The 16,675-nt window shown below is 40.9% G+C and overlaps 1 protein-coding gene across 3 annotated transcripts in view; it reads left to right on the forward strand.

The window, feature by feature from the left end:
• Positions 1 to 332: 332 nt before the first annotated feature.
• RHOBTB1 (Rho related BTB domain containing 1) overlaps positions 333 to 16,675 on the forward strand; it is a 55,283-nt gene continuing 38,940 nt past the window's right edge. For 2 of the 3 annotated variants that reach the window (XM_074874374.1, XM_074874377.1), the window contains exon 1: positions 4,796 to 4,990. The gene's annotated coding sequence lies outside the window, so the exon portion shown is untranslated. Of the gene's footprint in view, positions 376 to 4,795; positions 4,991 to 16,675 lie in introns of those variants that run through there. The other variant, XM_074874373.1, reaches the window with a different exon arrangement.

Below are 16,675 nucleotides of genomic sequence, written 5' to 3' on the forward strand. Positions count from 1 at the left end.
GGGCGACGAGCACCGCGGGGGCCACGGCGACACCCGCCCCGGGGCCGCAGGAGCCCTCGCACCTCACCTGCGCGGCGGCGCGCGGCACCACCGAGCGCCGCCCCGCCCCGCCCCCTCCCTCCCCCCCATTCCCGCCGCCGCCGCCGCGCGGCTGTAACGGCCGTAACGGCACCGCGTGCTCGAGCGCGCTCACGTGACGGCCCGGCGCAGCCCGCCCGGGGGGCTGGTTGGCTGCTTCGCTCCGCTCCGCTCCCCGCCGCGCCGCTGAGGAGGCGGGCCGTGCCGTGCCGTGCCGTGCCGTGCCGTGCCGTGCGCTGCGGGCGGCGGCGGCTGGCACTTGTACCCAGTCCCCAGCGGGACCCGCTCCGCGCTCAGGTGAGACGCGCGGCCCCGGTCGCGCTCCCGCGGGCGGGCAAGGAGGCAGGGAGGGAGGCGCCCGCGGTCAGGCGCTGCCCGCGGTCAGGCGCTGCCCGCGTCTCTCCGGGGCGCTTGCCGGGACGCGGGTGACCCAGCGGGGCCGCGGCCGGACGGGGTGGCAAGCTCCGCTGGACCGGAGGGGAGCGGGAAGCTGCCGCGGAGGAAGGAGCGGCGGGCGGCTGAGGCGCCGCGGGGCTCGGGGCGGCGCTGCCCGGCGGGCCAGGAGGTGCCGGCCGCCGCGGCCGCCCCGCTTCGAGGGCAGATCCTGACGGGGGCCGCCGAGCGGGGCCGCCGCGGCCCGCCCCGGGGGGAGACCCGGCACCTGCCTGGCCCGACCTGGTGTCCCGTTCCCTTCCCCGGTAAGGCTAAAAACGCTGACAGCTCCCTTGGGTGTGCAGGCGGGCCCGCCGCAACGCCACCGGGCTATTAAATACCGTTAGACGTATTTATTATTTCTCCGGTTGAACACGCTGTAAATAGTGTGCTGGGTTATTTATCGCTACACCTGATATGACTTTTACTTATTCGTGCAGAGGGCTGCTTTATACGATTTATTCTGGCTGCCCCCTCTGTTTGAAAACTCGATGGACAAAACTAAAATCTGTTCACATTTCTCCTTCTGGATATTGATCAGCACTTTCACCATAAAAATTAAACTTTTTTCTCATATGGGTTCTCCAGGCACTTTCTGAATGCACTTTGTTTGAAAAGCAATTTACTGAATTAACGTAGCATGCACAAAGATAACTTGAGTTGACGTACTAGCAAAGTAACATCTATCGCATGAGCAAAAATGGAATATTCCTGCCCTTAGGTTCCTTTCTAATCTTGAATTATTAATGGGTCTCTGCATTACATGAATGAAATTTGCAATCAGTGCAGACTGCAAATGCATGTAGAGAACCGGATACAAGAGGAGCTGGTTATGGAGAAGGACGTGTCTCCAAAGGGTGAGGTTAGAGAGCCCCTTCTGTTCCTTCCAGTTGTTGAGGACCTCCGGCATGAAGCAGTGGGCCATACCCAGCCCTGCTTTTTTGCAGCTCTCAGAAAAGAGGAATGAGAAAAGGGAAAAACTTTTCCCTACTTGGGTAGCGTAGGAGATTAGAGCTTTAGTACATACGCTTTTGTTTAGCAGCCGTTTAACCAAGTCATTGTGGGTGCTCCTAAGGTAGGGTTAGTGGCAAGCATAGTATTCCATCTTCTTTTAGAACCTGATTGTCAACTGCTCACCAAATGCCATCATTTGTACTTGTTAAATAGAAGTATTTACATCACATGCCATCAATTACTTTTGTCTATGTAATCAATATAGGAAAAAGTTCCTTTATCTCTAAGGGAGATGCTAGAAAAAGCACACTTGTCTAAACCAAAGTAGGAAGGACAAAACACTTGCATTTGCTATGGATTCTGGAACATTAAAGGTTTGAAAATATGTTGAGAGGAAATGCTGGTTTAGGTATCAATGGGAAGTAAAATTTCTACTGTCTGTTCAACCATGTAATGTACAGTGAGGTGTGTCATAGCAAAGTTTACAACAGTGAACTAAGGTTCTGCTCTTTCTTTTACTTGAACTTCTTCCAGCATTTGAACTTTTAAAGGCAAAAGTTTGAAGTAAGGCCACATTAAACAAAGCAGAACCATCCTGCTTACAAGCAGTTACTTTTCTACACAATCCCTCAAAGCTTGCTGAAGAGATTTTGGGCAGATGTACTGAAAATGTGTGATGTTACAGAAACATGAAACCAATACATAGAGATGATAGGCTAGTAAAAGGAGGCTTTTAAGTAGGTTGAGAGGATAAAATTCTGCAATATCATTAGTTTGGTAATAATCTTTAAAACAAAAAATTAAAAATGGTGGAGAAGAAAAGGTGAAGCTGGGGTGGATTTGAGGAGAAAAATTGGGCTTTTTCCCTGAATTTTCTCTAGTGTCATTGTGTTAGAGGAGTGACGTGTCCATAGCAGAAGAGGCTCCTAGGCCAGATCACACGTGACGTGTTGGCCCCAAGGAGCGGTCCACGGAGCCCAGTGTTTCACATGGTCTCGTCTGCATTCCTTCTGGGCCTGGTTTGCACTGCGACTGTATCACCTGCCAACCTGCAGTAGCAACCACCTGCTCCTCCCTGTCCCACCCATTTAAAGGAAGTTCCCCACCTTGGAGAATTAGACCGTATAAGTACATCCCACACTGAATTACTTTCTATTCCATCTGGCTTTAGTTTCCCTCATCTTATGGTGACCTTACCAGTGTCCTGCAGACAGCACCATAGCGCACTTGCAGTTGTGGGTGAGCATTAGTTCAAGTAATGCCTGCTTATGTCAGGAGCGGATGGGAGAGAGAAGGAATTGCACTGCCACAGCCAGAACTGATGCTCTCTGGTGCAGGCACGCAGGGTAAGAGTGGCATAAAGCCGTCTCTCTTTTCAGCTGTGAGCTCCTTAAGACTCAGATAAGGAAGTTGCATGTAAGGTTTAGCTGCTTGATTCTTCTGAGTGCAGATCATCATTGCAGCAATAGAATATCTGCCTCGACTACCACGGTAGGGAAGATATTTATAATTTGGAGTTGTAATCAGGCAGCACAATGCTAATTAAGATTAGAACCTTTCTTTTGTGGTCCCAACTATCTTCAAAACCAGAAAGCTGAGGTAAAATTGAGGGGCAGGGGGATGGAGGCCAGAAACTTTTTTTCTGCGAAGTGGAACTTTTGGGCTTATGCTTTAGTAATGATGAAAATCAGGTTTAACTACATTTCTGTCTGATTACACTCTTCAAACAACTGGTCTGACTTTACAGCATAACAATTAAAAAAATCTCTCAGCAAACGGGAGAGCTCAATGTGGCCTTTGATGGGACAATAATGTAAATAATTAATGATTTCTGAAAAAGAATTATGAATGAGCTGGTGGAATGGCTTTGCATGTCTGAGACTGAAAAGGATCTCGACATACCCATGGAGGCCATATCTGTGGCTTTTAGTGAGGGCAAAGCAGAAAAAGGCTGGTTTAAATGTATGAGATCTCAGTGAATTAAAAACAGAGAAAGCTGAGTTTATGATCAGATAAACTAGATATTTTTTTTTTAAAAGGGATGTTCTGAAGGAAGCTGCAAATAACTTCTAGTCTTCCATCAGTACTGAGGAAAGAAGTGAACAGTTATGAATAGTACAGTATCACATAAATAGGTATTTAAACAGTTTGAGAGCCCTGTGTGTGGTAATGCCACTATTTAATTAATTATTTGTGGTTTTGTTTCACTGTGGGATAAGGCTGTTATTTGTGGGGCTCACAAAGGGAATGACGTGTGGAAGCTGTAAGGGCCTGCCTTGGAGAAGGTCAGGGTGAAGACAATAGAAAAGATAGTGAGAAGATTCTCAACAGTGGTAGCTGCGTGAAACATGGCAGTTAAGGCAGACTGATACGCTCTTTGCCACTGAAATGCTTGTGGGTAAATAACAAAGTTGCTTCTAGGGAAGGGAATGAACTTCTAGAGGGATATAAAGATCATGCCTCCAGTTCTAGTGTCAATTCCAGTGGCTTGCCTATTCCACAAAGGTGGAATGAGGTGTTACTTAATTTTCTATGTTCACCCTCACTGTTGTCTTGTGCAGGGTATCTGCAGAAGGTGGGTATTTTTGTGAGAAACTAACTTTGGTCCTAAATTCAACTCTGAAATGTTGCTGATAGGGAGGGAGAAATGCCTAGAAAAGCTAAGCAGGCTGCTAGTCTCTTCAGCTGAAGAATCTGCATTTCACTTCTGCTTTTCAAGCTAGCACAAAACCTCTGAAAGCTACATGTGCCATTGAGCATTGCTCTTACAGCAGCATCTGAGGTGAAATCAATGTTGCTCCCACCTTTGGTTCTTGGAAAACCTCATCCTTGTTCCTGGATGGGAACCAAGCCACAATAATGCAGACATTTACCAAACCCAACAAGCACTTCTGTAATTAATTTTGTTTGAACCAAAGGTGAAAGCAACACAGAAGTTCCAGTTCACGTGTCATCAGGCTGTCAGCTCATATTTTAGAGTCTTGTCACCTTCCTGAAGGTGGGCAAAAACCCCCTCCTTGGTGTCTGTTAGCTAACGTATGAGGAGCTGGTTAACTGGGATACAGCAGTGTTTGGTTCTGACACATAAGGTGATTTATTTTTTTAATCTAAATCCAGAGGAAAATTATTCAAGAACAAGCTTTGACAGAGTGGTGTCAATCTCCAGTTATGATCAAAAGCTCATCTATCTAACCATGATTTCTTCAGTGCACTGTTGTGAACAGTTAGTATTTTAATGCTGATATTCAATTTACCTGTTTGAAATTCTTAAAGACTGTTTTGTTGACCAAGCAGGCCTGTTCTACAATATAAAATGTATCATAGGAGATGTCTTTGGTATTGCATGTGTTGTAATTTTAGGATTAAAATATTAAGGTTTATTCTCTCTCTTTTTTTTCTCCTTTGTTTTTTCTCCTTTCCCCTTCAGGAGTGCCACAGTAAGAGAAAGACATGAAATAACTTTAATGGAATTCTGCTTTTGACCAAGCTGTTAAAAATGGATATGAACATTGTTTTCTTCTGTGAGGTAAGTATTCCCAGGGGAAAAAAAAAACCTGACTTGTTTCAGTGTTGCCTGTCACTGCTGCTGTTCTGTCCAGCAGCTTTTGGTCAAGTAAAGTTACAGCATTTGTGACTTGGAGAACTTTCAACTGAAAAGTCCTAGAATTAATCCTTTCACTTACAGGATTAGTCAGCTTTGTTCTGATATTCCAGTAGATAAAAACAAATGTATAAAGGATCTGCATTGTTGCAGAGTTAGTGTAATGGGTGACTTCTGCTCATAGTAGCTTTTGACTCAATGCTGAGCTTTTCTTCAAAGCATCAAAGAAACGGAAGCTGCTAAGTCTAATTTTCAAGAGTGAATACTTACACAGACTAACTGCAGATGCAGGAAATGAGTGAGATCCTGGGATGAAGAAAGAGTTTGTACCACAAATACACAGGTACTCTTTCATGCAACCACGCAGCTTTCTCTGTTCCTGCCCTGTGCAGCCTAGGGAACAGGTGGGGCTGTTGCCAGCCTGAATTACAGGTGCATATTAATAATGCTTTTGCCAAGGCCCACACCCAGATCTTCACAGATTCATACAGTAAGCACATAAGTTAGTAGAACCAAATACATCTCCTTAATTTAGGATCACAGGAAAATTCAGGTTGTAAGGAACCTCAGGACATCATATAGTCCAGCCCTCTGCTCAAATTTTGGAGTAGTCAATGAAATTAGGTCATTTTCACCTGTTGGCCTTGTCAGTCTGTTATATGTTCAGAGGGATTACAAAAGGTGGATTTATATATTGCCATATATATTAAATGTGCATTATAATAATGCAGATAGGAATATAACATGCTACTAAAATTTGTCAGAAGGGAAAATATTTTAATTAAGACAGGATTGTACAAGAGCGGTCTGTTTCTCTGAACAAAGGAAACAATAAATCTCTGATGTATTCATTTCTTGCAATTACAAATTAAACCTCTACAGGTCATCTAACACAGCGACATGCTGCCAATATTTTCAAGATGGGTTCCCTGCAAGAATGACCCCTTCCCAGGCATCTCTAGGGAATCTATTTATTTACTTTCTCATGTAAGCAAAATTGCTTTCTCATAATAAAGGGAAGGGAAGTGAACACATTGCTTATCCTGCCTGATGCATGTTACTGAAACATTTCCTCTGAAGTATAAATATTTGTTCATGGGAAAACATGGTGACAATGTGAATAAAAATAAGCATCTTGTCAGGAAGCTTAGGGAGCAATCTCTCCCCCGGGCTCGCAAAGTAAACACAAACCAAGCAGTGTCCCCCCCCCGTCATTATGTACTACCAAACAATGTTTCATGAGCCCTAGGAATAACTACTTCAGTGTTTTGGCTGAGGAGGGTCATACAAAGAAGGGGTTAATGCTCAGAAGAAAGAGATTTCAGCATTCAGAGCCTCATAGGAGAGTCATTGAAGTGAAGAGACACTTGGTTTACTTTGGATTTATGCTTATCTCAATGTGCTTTGAATTGATCCCTCAAAATTGGTAATTTAATAGCTTTAATAGTTACATTAGTAATTTAATGAGCTCCCTCCAGCATATCATCAAAGACAAACATATACTTTGTGAACAAAAATAGAAGTAATTTTATAGGTAATGCCGTTCCCGAAAGCCAGTATATAAGATATCATGTATGCAAGTTGTGACGTTATGAATTATTTAATATACACTAAAAGTGATCTCGGCATCACAAGGTACTTATTAAGGCAAATGGCACACCTAAGAACCCCAATATCTCTCTTCACCTCTGCTCCCGATGTCAAGTCTCACTTCCCAGCCTGATTTGCTGTCCCTAAATGAATTTCAGAGTAACACTCATATCTTATGTAATTAAGTTACAGAATAATGGTTCCTGGAAACTCACTGTTTCCACACCAGTTTCTGTTGCTTATGTGATTGGGTCTCACTTCTTGAAGAGAACATATCTGCAGGTCTGGACAAAAGTTAACTTTCTTATTGTCATGTGCTTGAATCAGAAAATCCTACATCTGTGGAAGGCATGTCTTTGTAGAGGTGTTATTTGCTCCTTAATATCCCAGGCACAGTTTATTTGCTTATGGTTTTCTGTGTCACTTGAGCATTATGAGACAAGTAGTAGTAAATTTAGCTCTCTGGTTGAAGAAGCTACTGCTCTCTCAGAGATTACTTTCTCCACAGTCAGTTGAATAAAATAGGTACATGTGTGTTAGCCACTACAGTACAGAGTCTGGCAATTTAATTTAGCTGACAGTTCAGACAGGTAAAAACAAAGTTCTGGACTGTGCAAAACCAGCAGAGGTGTGTGTCAAACAGTAACCTTCAGCAGAATGAAATGTAGCAGAGCAGATGTTAAATTTTAAAACTGCTTGAGCTAGTTCTTCATAAGCTTATTATTGCGTATGACTAGAGATTAGAAAATTGGGGGGCTGATGTGTGTCTGCAGTTGGGGTGTGGGAGGAAGGGGCAGTGTTGCTGTTTACTGCTTTTTATCTTTGTAATTAAATTTATGTTCTCTAGCACTGTCCATCACAGACTGTTGAAATCCTGTACTAAGCACATTTCTAACTTCATGGGATTTCCTGTGCTTTTGATAAAGGAGAATGAATGATTCTCACAACACCTATGCAGAATCAGGAAACAATTCTTTCCTATTGTTAGGTTGGAAATGAAGAAAGAAACGATGCCATTCTGAAATGTCTGTTAATTCAGGGAGCCTAAGCAACAAGGTACCCAACACAAGAAATTCAAGTTGTGATATAAAAGCAGTGCTGTTGCCCCAGAGCATCCTCTTGCCAACTGGAATTACCTGTGTCTCACACTTGGAAGCAAGGGCCTAGCACTCTCATGAGGGTTTGCAGCACTATTAGCATGGTAACAGGACCTGAGCTTTGGATACTTGATTGTTTTCACCACTTTGTCAGTGGTGAAATATGCTTCTACAGGGGCTCTTAAATGGGCAGATGTTCCAATAACTGTCCTGAGCAACAGGTACCATTTGCACCTGAGACAGATCTATATGTTGTGGCCCTTATAACTATCCCTATTTCAGTTCTTGATTTATGACTATTGCTTAACACTTGAACTCCTTAAATTTGGCTCTTTTTCAGATACATGTTTTTGACTGTCATATGTGCTTAGGCATATATGTAGATTATTGGTCACCAAATAAAGAGAAACATTTCAAAAAATACTTCCCAGTCTTCTAAGGAAATTACCTGTGGGTGAGGCTTATCTGGAAGCAATGCAACTGTTTCCACTGGAATTTCTCCAGGGGTGAATTTAGTTCTTTTAATCCTCCTTTCTTTGTGGGTTTGCAACAGTGGCTCCCACTGGCAACACTATAATTAAGGAGCTCTCAACATACAATAATAGTATCATAGTATTTTAGCTGTAGTTCTGAATTTCAGTTAGAAGCCTAATGTAAAAAATAAGTGCTGTTCACCTATTTTAAATTGGAATGGTGGAGAAATATTTATCTTCTGTAACAGATATGGTTTGACAAAATTTTATAGGCAGTTGCTTCTGTAAATATTTCATACTTTTTCCTGCAAAAATAATTTGGAGATGAGTTGGGGGAGACATTCAGTTCACTTGAGGCTTCTATAATGCTACAAAACACACTCTGCTCTAGCACTTTTGCCAATATGTATAGGAGCAAACAAGATTTAACACTTTTGTAGTTCTCTTCTACCCTTATCCAGGAAAAGGACTCTTGCCTGACTCAGAAAAGACCGTAAAGGGTTCTTTAAAAATAAAAAGCTACATGCCTTGCTACTTTATTGAAAAAGAAAAAAACTGTTTAGTAGAATTCATGATGTTTTGGCAATATGACTTCCAAGCAACAAGTGCATGAGAAATTTCAAGGCGTGGAAATACTTTTGACGTTATTAAAGCTCCCCGAATGCCTGATTAAGTTCAAAGCCACTGCTGGTGGTTCTAGTTTGGTTTTAATTTTACAAAGGTAAATTCTGTTCCTGATGTATTTAAATGCTGCAGTTACCAGTTTGTGTATGTGTAATTGTAAAGTGATGTCTTTTTCTCCATCTTTGAAAATCACATGGCATACATAGTAGCTTGAATCCTTTAAGCTGTCTTTTGCCTAATCTGTATTTCAAGCCTGTAACAATGATACTTTGACAGCTCTTGGAGGTAGTATGTTTGACACCCTCTGTAAAAACTGTAAATACATGCAAGAAATAATGTCCTTTCATGGTTGATGGCTTTGGAATGGTAGCATTAAAAAAGAACAGAATCCTTTTTGGTAACTATTCCTAATAAACATAATTTGGGAAAGTCTCATCAAACAGCTTGCGATGAAACATGCAGATTGTCTTCAATCCCTGCTGCTTAAACTTGAATCACTTGTGTGCATTAGCTTGTATGGATTACTTATGTGCATTCCTCTGCAATTTCTGCAATTACTGTTATCCTTCAGCTACACAGTTTTGCTAGAATTTAGAGAAAGCGTTTCAGGGGGAGAAAGGTGTCCATCAGAACTAACCTTGTTAGTATTCTTTCTGCATATGATTTAAGGCCTTGACTCTTTGGGGAAACAAAAAAGCGGTAGCTAGATTTGCTTAGACATATGGAAGTAAACTGCTAAAATAGATGAGCAGTGTTTGGACAGTAGAAACCTCGTGTTGATATAATCCAGTCTAACTCACTGAATTTAAATTTGTGTTGAAAAAGTGCAGTCTTTGCAAGGCAATCTGTGTTAGTGTAACTAAATTATGTCATTAAACTGGTGTGAATGGTGGTAAGAGGCACAATGTCTTACCTTCTTGGAAAAGCTTTCTCTTTCAAAAAATATATGGTTCAAAAGTAGAGAATGTGCAGAATGTAACAGGAGTTTCAGACTTTGAATTTGGATCTTGAATGATTAAAGCCACAGTGTCGCTACTGTGCAGGATCACACTTCAAAATAAATGAAGAATTGTACTGTAATCTTGTTGGGGGGAAATTGTAATCCAAACCAGTACATTCTTTGAACAACTTAGTGGAAAAATTATTAAAGTGATAGGTGTTTCATTCAGTGCTGTTTGGTTTCATCTACTTTAAGTTACAAATCTTCATCTTTAAAACAGGCATGTTGCAACTAATTCTATGGACTTCTTGAGTTATCATCTGAATTGAAGCTCAGAGGAGTAAATGGAAGCTTTTCACTATCAGTTTCAGCAGGATTTATATTAGGCTCTTAAACCATAGTTGGGATCTTTTACTTTCGCATCTAGCTAACTATGGAACAGAGGTGCAGAAGAGTAAGTTGTAGTTAATAAGTCTGTTTCTCAAAGATTAGTGATGGTGAGATTAAGCCGTCCTTGATTCTACTATTTAATCCTGCTCTGTTGGTTTGATACCCTATAAAGATCAGAATATGGCTGTTGGCTGCTGTTCTTAGATACAAGCAGTGAGTCAGAGACCAATAATACTAGTCTTTGGCAACTCTGAAAAAGGAGAGAAAATCCACTTTGCTTCTCTTCCCCTCACTACCCCTACCCTACACCTTCCAGTTCCTGTAATTAGAGATCTGTGTTCAAGACTTGTCCTCATGATCTCTTTATAAGCACTCAGAACAGTAATGGCATGTCATTGCAGAGATCTCTATTTATGTATCGCTGCTGTAGAATTTATGCAATCTTTGACCAATATTTTAGCTTCTAATGTTTGGTCTACATTTTGTATCCGTCTGCATATAAAGCTACCAGGCTTTTAATACAATAGGTGATTTTTATAAGCCTCAAAAGGCAGGGAGAGCATTTATAATGCTTTAAAGAATAAGAGCTGATCCATTTATATATGGCTTTTAAAGCTCAATAGCTTGTATCAAGAGTGGGAAGCAAAGACTGTGTTTGCCATTGAAAACCTCCTCTTGTAGTATAAAGGGGTTCCAAGATATCACTGTGTCTTTGAAACTCAGACAGAAGTGCATTTTGACTGATCCACATAGAGGAGGGGTGGACACCGACAGCTATCCAGAAGGTCAGAGAGACAGAAAATCTTCCCCAGCTAACTGTTTGCTATGCCTCTCATTTCATTCCACAAAGAAGTTCTTTCCATTCCATTAACATCTGATTAGATGGCAGAAATATTTTAAGAAATTCTGAACAGTTATGCAGATGACAGCACTACAGGTGAGATAATTGGATAACATAGTACAGGTGTGAAATCAGTTCTTCAAGGTGAGAATTTGCTCCTGGGATTAGCATTTCATATATGTGTGAATGTTGTCCTGTGACGTGGCAATAAAGAGTTATTCTGGCCTGAAAATGTATTTCTGGTATGTCCCAGTCTGTGAACAGAGGCAATAGTTAGGGACAGAATTGTCAAGAAATTAGAATAATACTTCTCGTATTAATCAGACTTTCACTGCTGCATTAAACATAGCATTACCCTTAATTTTGGTTAGTGAGCTTTATAAAATATAACACTCCATGAGATTGCCGTAGAGGGCAAACCATTGGTTTTGAAGATAAATCTCCTGGGCCTTGGAAAACCCCGTAAATACTGAAAATAGCTAATAAAGCAGGCATGGTTTGGATAGTTGGGAGAAAATCTTATGATGTTTTGGTGCAATGGCTTCCAGTTTCATTCCCTTGCCAAACAGCAAAATGACACACATTCAAGAAGCAATCTTCCTACTAGTCAGTTCCTCCCATTTAGCTTCTGTTTGGAACTGTTTTTATAAGTTGATTAAATCTTTCTTAGCCATGTGGTAGTTGTGAGGATCTAGAAGCAGAGAGTATAGCAAATACAAGCTGTTACAAACTTGTTACCATTAAAAAAAATTACACATCTAATAGAAAATTGTGCTGTACAACAAATTCTTAATACAGCCTTGTCCTCTCTGAGTTGTGAATGCAGCAAGCCATAACTCTGCCACTTCTTCCCTTGGGAGACTCTTATATAACCACTCAGCTGTTTCTCTTGCTGTTCATAATATTAAGCCAAAATTTTATTTTGCTTAATTGTATCCTGGTACACCTAACTTTGCAGACTGGAACTACTGAAATGAATCCACTTCCTTTGAAGACCAGACTATGCAGCCTGTAAAAGATGTGTAGCAGCAAAAGCAGTGATAGTTTTGTAAGGTTTCATAAGAGAGACTCTGACAGTGCAAGTGAAGAGGCTGAGCAGAGCGCCCTTCCAGCAACAAAGGCTAACCACATACTGGGCTGTGTTAGGACGAGTGTAGCGAGGAGGTCAATGGCAGTGATTATTCCCCTCTACTCAGCACTTGTGAGGCTGCATCTGAAGTACTGTGTCCAGTTTCAGACTTCGTAATACTGGGAGAGATTGACCAACTGAAGAGAGTGCAATGAAGGGCCGCTAATGTGGTTAGGGGAGTGAAACACAAGATGTACACAGAGAGACCGAGGGAAGCTGTTTATCTGGCCTGGTGAAGAGAAGGCTAGAAGGGCATTTAATTACTATCTCAGGTACCTAACAAAGGGTTATAGGGGAAAACAGACTCTTCTCGCAGCTGCACAATAGAAGGATAAGAGTCAGCAGTGACAAGTAGCAGCAAGGTAAATTCTCACTGGCTGTAAAGAAAAAATCTTCATAGTGAGTGGCTAAGTAATGGAACAGACAGGTTGGAGACTGTGGACTTACCATCCTTGACCTGATTGAGCTTTGAAGTTAGCTGTGCATTGAGGAGGAGGTTGGACTAGATGATCTCTGGAGGCCCTTTCCCACCTAAACTGTGATTCTGTTGTTGGGTGAGGTGGGGAGAACAGGGTCTTATAATTAACAGGTTAATTATGGAAGCGGGGGCAGGCAAAAGCCAATGTCTTACACATGATTAGACTAAAACCTAAGGTATTCTTGAAATATAACCCTCTGAAAAAGTGGTAGGTATCTAATTTTTATTCCAAACTATAGGTATTGGTATTTTTCTTCTCTAGATGGTCATTTTCTTGTTTACCCAGCTGTTTAAAGTGTATGCATATATTAAGCATTTTATATCCCTCTCCTAATGAAAAAGAATGTGGAAATACAATTCATAAGGCAAACAACTGGTGCTATATATCATTCATAGAATGCTCTCATAACATCTGGTGCACTGCAGGCTTCTTAAGTGATGATGGTCTTGCACTATATTTAGAATTAAGTGAATAACTGAAAAAAACCCTGACAAATAAATGCATAGTAGTCTATGTTAGTGTCTAATGCACACAGTGAAGATATCATTATATATTTACATGTCTCCATCTCTGAGATTTGAGGCAATTGTGTGGGATAGTATGAAAAGGAATGAAACTGGCCTGGTCAGTTTGTATGGTTGGCTGAGAATAGATGTTGACGTCACTAAATAGAAGCACCTTATCTCATACGCTATTACACCAAAGAGAGAAAAGGACTGCATACAATATATAATCTTCTGAAAAGAAAGCTAATTGTGAATGCATAAGCATTTGGCCTGGGTACATTACAGTTCTGAATGCAAACCCATTAATACAAAAATTTTACTGACAGGAAATGACTTGCATTTTATTTCAGTGTATATAGAAGGTGCATTTACATAGTTTTTTCAAGGCATTTATTCTCTTTATGATTTTTTTAATGGATAAAATCTAATGAAATATATCCTAATCCATTACAGAAGTAGTTTGAAATTATTTTGATCTACCCACATAATTAAAGCCTCTAAGCCTAATCGTGGGGAAAAAGTAGACTTCAGTGACAGGAGCTGGGTAATTCTGATATTTTAATTCACATGCTGCCAGCTGGCCGAGACTACGTATATCACATACAATGGGTGGATGGTGAAGTCCATAACTGAAGTACCACATGTCTCCTTAGTTTGGTTGTACGTCTTTCATTCACGTTCTTTTGTATTGTTGAAAGCATGTTTCATGGACTGTAGAGAGCACCTTCTGTCCCTGTGAGATTGCCATATGCCCATACAGGATAATTTAACTTACTTAGTTTTACTTAGTTCCTTGTTAATTTAAATTTATTTCCCCTAGCAGTCTTTTAATCTTAACATGCTCTTAAATTCTTCTAATATGAAGGGCCCCTGCATTCAGGGATAAGGGAGAGAGAGGAACTCTAGTTTGTCCTGTACTATTGAGTTTCATTTTTGGACTGTCCCGGGTTGCCTCTGCAATGTCAGATCAGCCCTCTCTCAGTGCACACTGAAGCCCAGTCCTGTAAATGTCCATGCTGACAGTTATCAGTGTGTGTGACTTGTCTTAGGAAACTGCGTTCATGCTTGGGTGTTACTACCAAAAACAGAGGGGAAATAATCTCAGTTGTCCTGAATGAAAATCTTGAGTAGATCCTCAGAGGGAGCAAGGAGCCACATCACTAGATTTTTTTTAATTTTCTTTTTTTAAGCACGCATCTGTGATAGACCCTACCTAGACCTCTAATACAGGGAAGAACTCCTTGCTTCCACATGGCCTCGAGTCTGGATGGGCCTGGGATGTAGACTTTCTCAGAAGGCTGGTAAACAGTAATACAAAAACGAAACCCCAGACTTAACCATGCTTAGACTATCATTCTTTTGCAGATACAGCAGACGTAGATTATGATGGGGTGGTAAGGAGCATGGGCTAGTCCATTTCCTCCTCTTCCAGAAGAGTTTTGGCAGAGAAACTGAAGTAAATGTAGTCCCCTCTTCCTGCACCTCCTGTTATCCTGGACTGGTATTTTTTCAACCTGACTACTCCTGAGCCTTTGTGTGGCATCTCAGGAGTGCAGAGGATGGAAGGGCCTGAGGGCACTGAGCTTCAGCATTTCTGAGCTGGTAGAAAGCTCCCTAAGGAGTTCTGCTAACACTATGTGTTGGAGCAGCCTCTGAAGTTAAACTAACTCTCCAGATCCAGGAGTAGAAAGGTTATTTGTAAATTCAGTTACAGTTTATGCACAACTGATGTTCTCTCCTGATGTTTTTTAATCATCTGAGAAATATATTCTCAAAAACAAAAGGTTAATTTAGCCCCAGAGTAACAAAAAAGATGTTGGAGCATATGGGAATATAACTTTACATTTGCACTTCCAAATGTGTTTTGCAATTTAGCAAAACTAAGATAGTTCTAAGTAAATAGAATTCTCCATGGGTGTGAATGCATTTTTTAATTATTATTTTATTCTTTTTTATCAAGTTATTCTCTAAGTTGTGTGATAGTGTTAAAAGCACATAATGGAGATGCAATGATGGGGCACACTTGGCAGCCCATGATCATGTTTTGTAAGGCTGTATGGACTTGGCAAAAGCAGACCCTGTAGTTAAATGCTGGCCATGGTCCAGTGCCATGTCCTTTAGGATTGCTTGCAAAAATTGAACTTATTTCCTTCTCCCTTTCCCTTTAGCTGTTATTCCCCTCAAAAACCAAACAAATAAAAAGAATCCAAGCTGGCTACCTGGAATACTTAAACATCCAATTGAGTAAAGCTTTACCACTCATATATTTTTAATGCTTATGCAAAGTCGGTGGGAATACTTGTGGTTTATTATTGTGCTTTCTTGTACCAAAGCGTAGAAACTGTCGGTTGCTCTACATCTCTAATCCCCTATTAGAGATGCATTCCAGCCGCTTCTCAAGGTGTGTCACTCAAGTTTATGGTCAAAACTCAACTGTTGTTTAAAAGTTTGGAAAAATGTAAATACAGCTCAACAGGATTATGTGGCAGAGAAGAGAGATCTTCTAGCTGCTGGGGTTTTATTTTATACTTTGCTGGAAAAGATGCAATCTGAATTATGTAAGGAAGTTACACGTTTCTGCTGGGAAAGCACTAAATGGTCAAAGTTGCTGTAGATAGTCATTAAAATGGAAACTACATAGTAACATGTAGCTGTTTCTACAGCTGCAGAAGCCTTCAGGCTCTGGGTACCCTTTGATGAAACAGAGGGGAAAAAAAGAGAAACTTGAGACCTTTTCTTTATCCCCATCAAAAGCTGTTTCTCTTTTTCCCTGTTTCTCTTTTTCCCATTTTAACCACCTGACTAATCTTTGTCATTGCTGTATTGTGCTAAATTTACTGTTGTGCACTAAAAATAACACTTTCCCCCTTCTTCCTGCCTTCTTCCTCTATTCCTGTAGAAAAGCTCTGTAACAAGCTTGCAAGCAGATCTAAAGTTTGGGGATTTTTTTAATTGTAGTCCAGTACTTCTTGTGTCAGTATCAGAAAGTCTGGTTGCTTTGTATCAGTTTTCTCCCACATGATGCTAATTCACCTGTTCTGACGATAACATTCACTCTGTTTGCAGCAGTGATAGTCTAGGTGTGTTTAATAGAGACATGGGCTTCTAGCTCTGTGATTTTTCTTCAGAAAGTGATCATTTAGACTGTAAAACAAAGGTAGCAATAAGGAATTAAGATTTGCCGTACTGAAACAGTCCAGTAAAAGGAATACCCTTTTTATCAGCCTGCTTTGCTCAGCCCCCTGATTTAAGTGGGATGAACCTGGGCATTATTGTTTTACTAAAAATTTTGTGTCCTAGAAACAAGTGAATACATAGGGATTGTTGTTCTTGCATAGAATGAAAATTTTTAGCCCTTATTTGTGGAGAAAAAATAGTTCATGTAAAGTTTGAAAGTTAAAAAATGGAAGCTATTTATAAATTTTAAATCTGTTGACCTTTTTTATCTTTTTGTTGCCTGCATTATCTATTCGCTATTTCTTTGATTGCAAGCAGATGTCAGAGAGTTGTTTTAGTTTCTGATGCATTTGTCGTGTCCATC

The sequence above is a fragment of the Strix uralensis genome, chromosome 7, assembly GCF_047716275.1.
Source record: "Strix uralensis isolate ZFMK-TIS-50842 chromosome 7, bStrUra1, whole genome shotgun sequence".
Classification (NCBI taxonomy): domain Eukaryota; kingdom Metazoa; phylum Chordata; class Aves; order Strigiformes; family Strigidae; genus Strix; species Strix uralensis.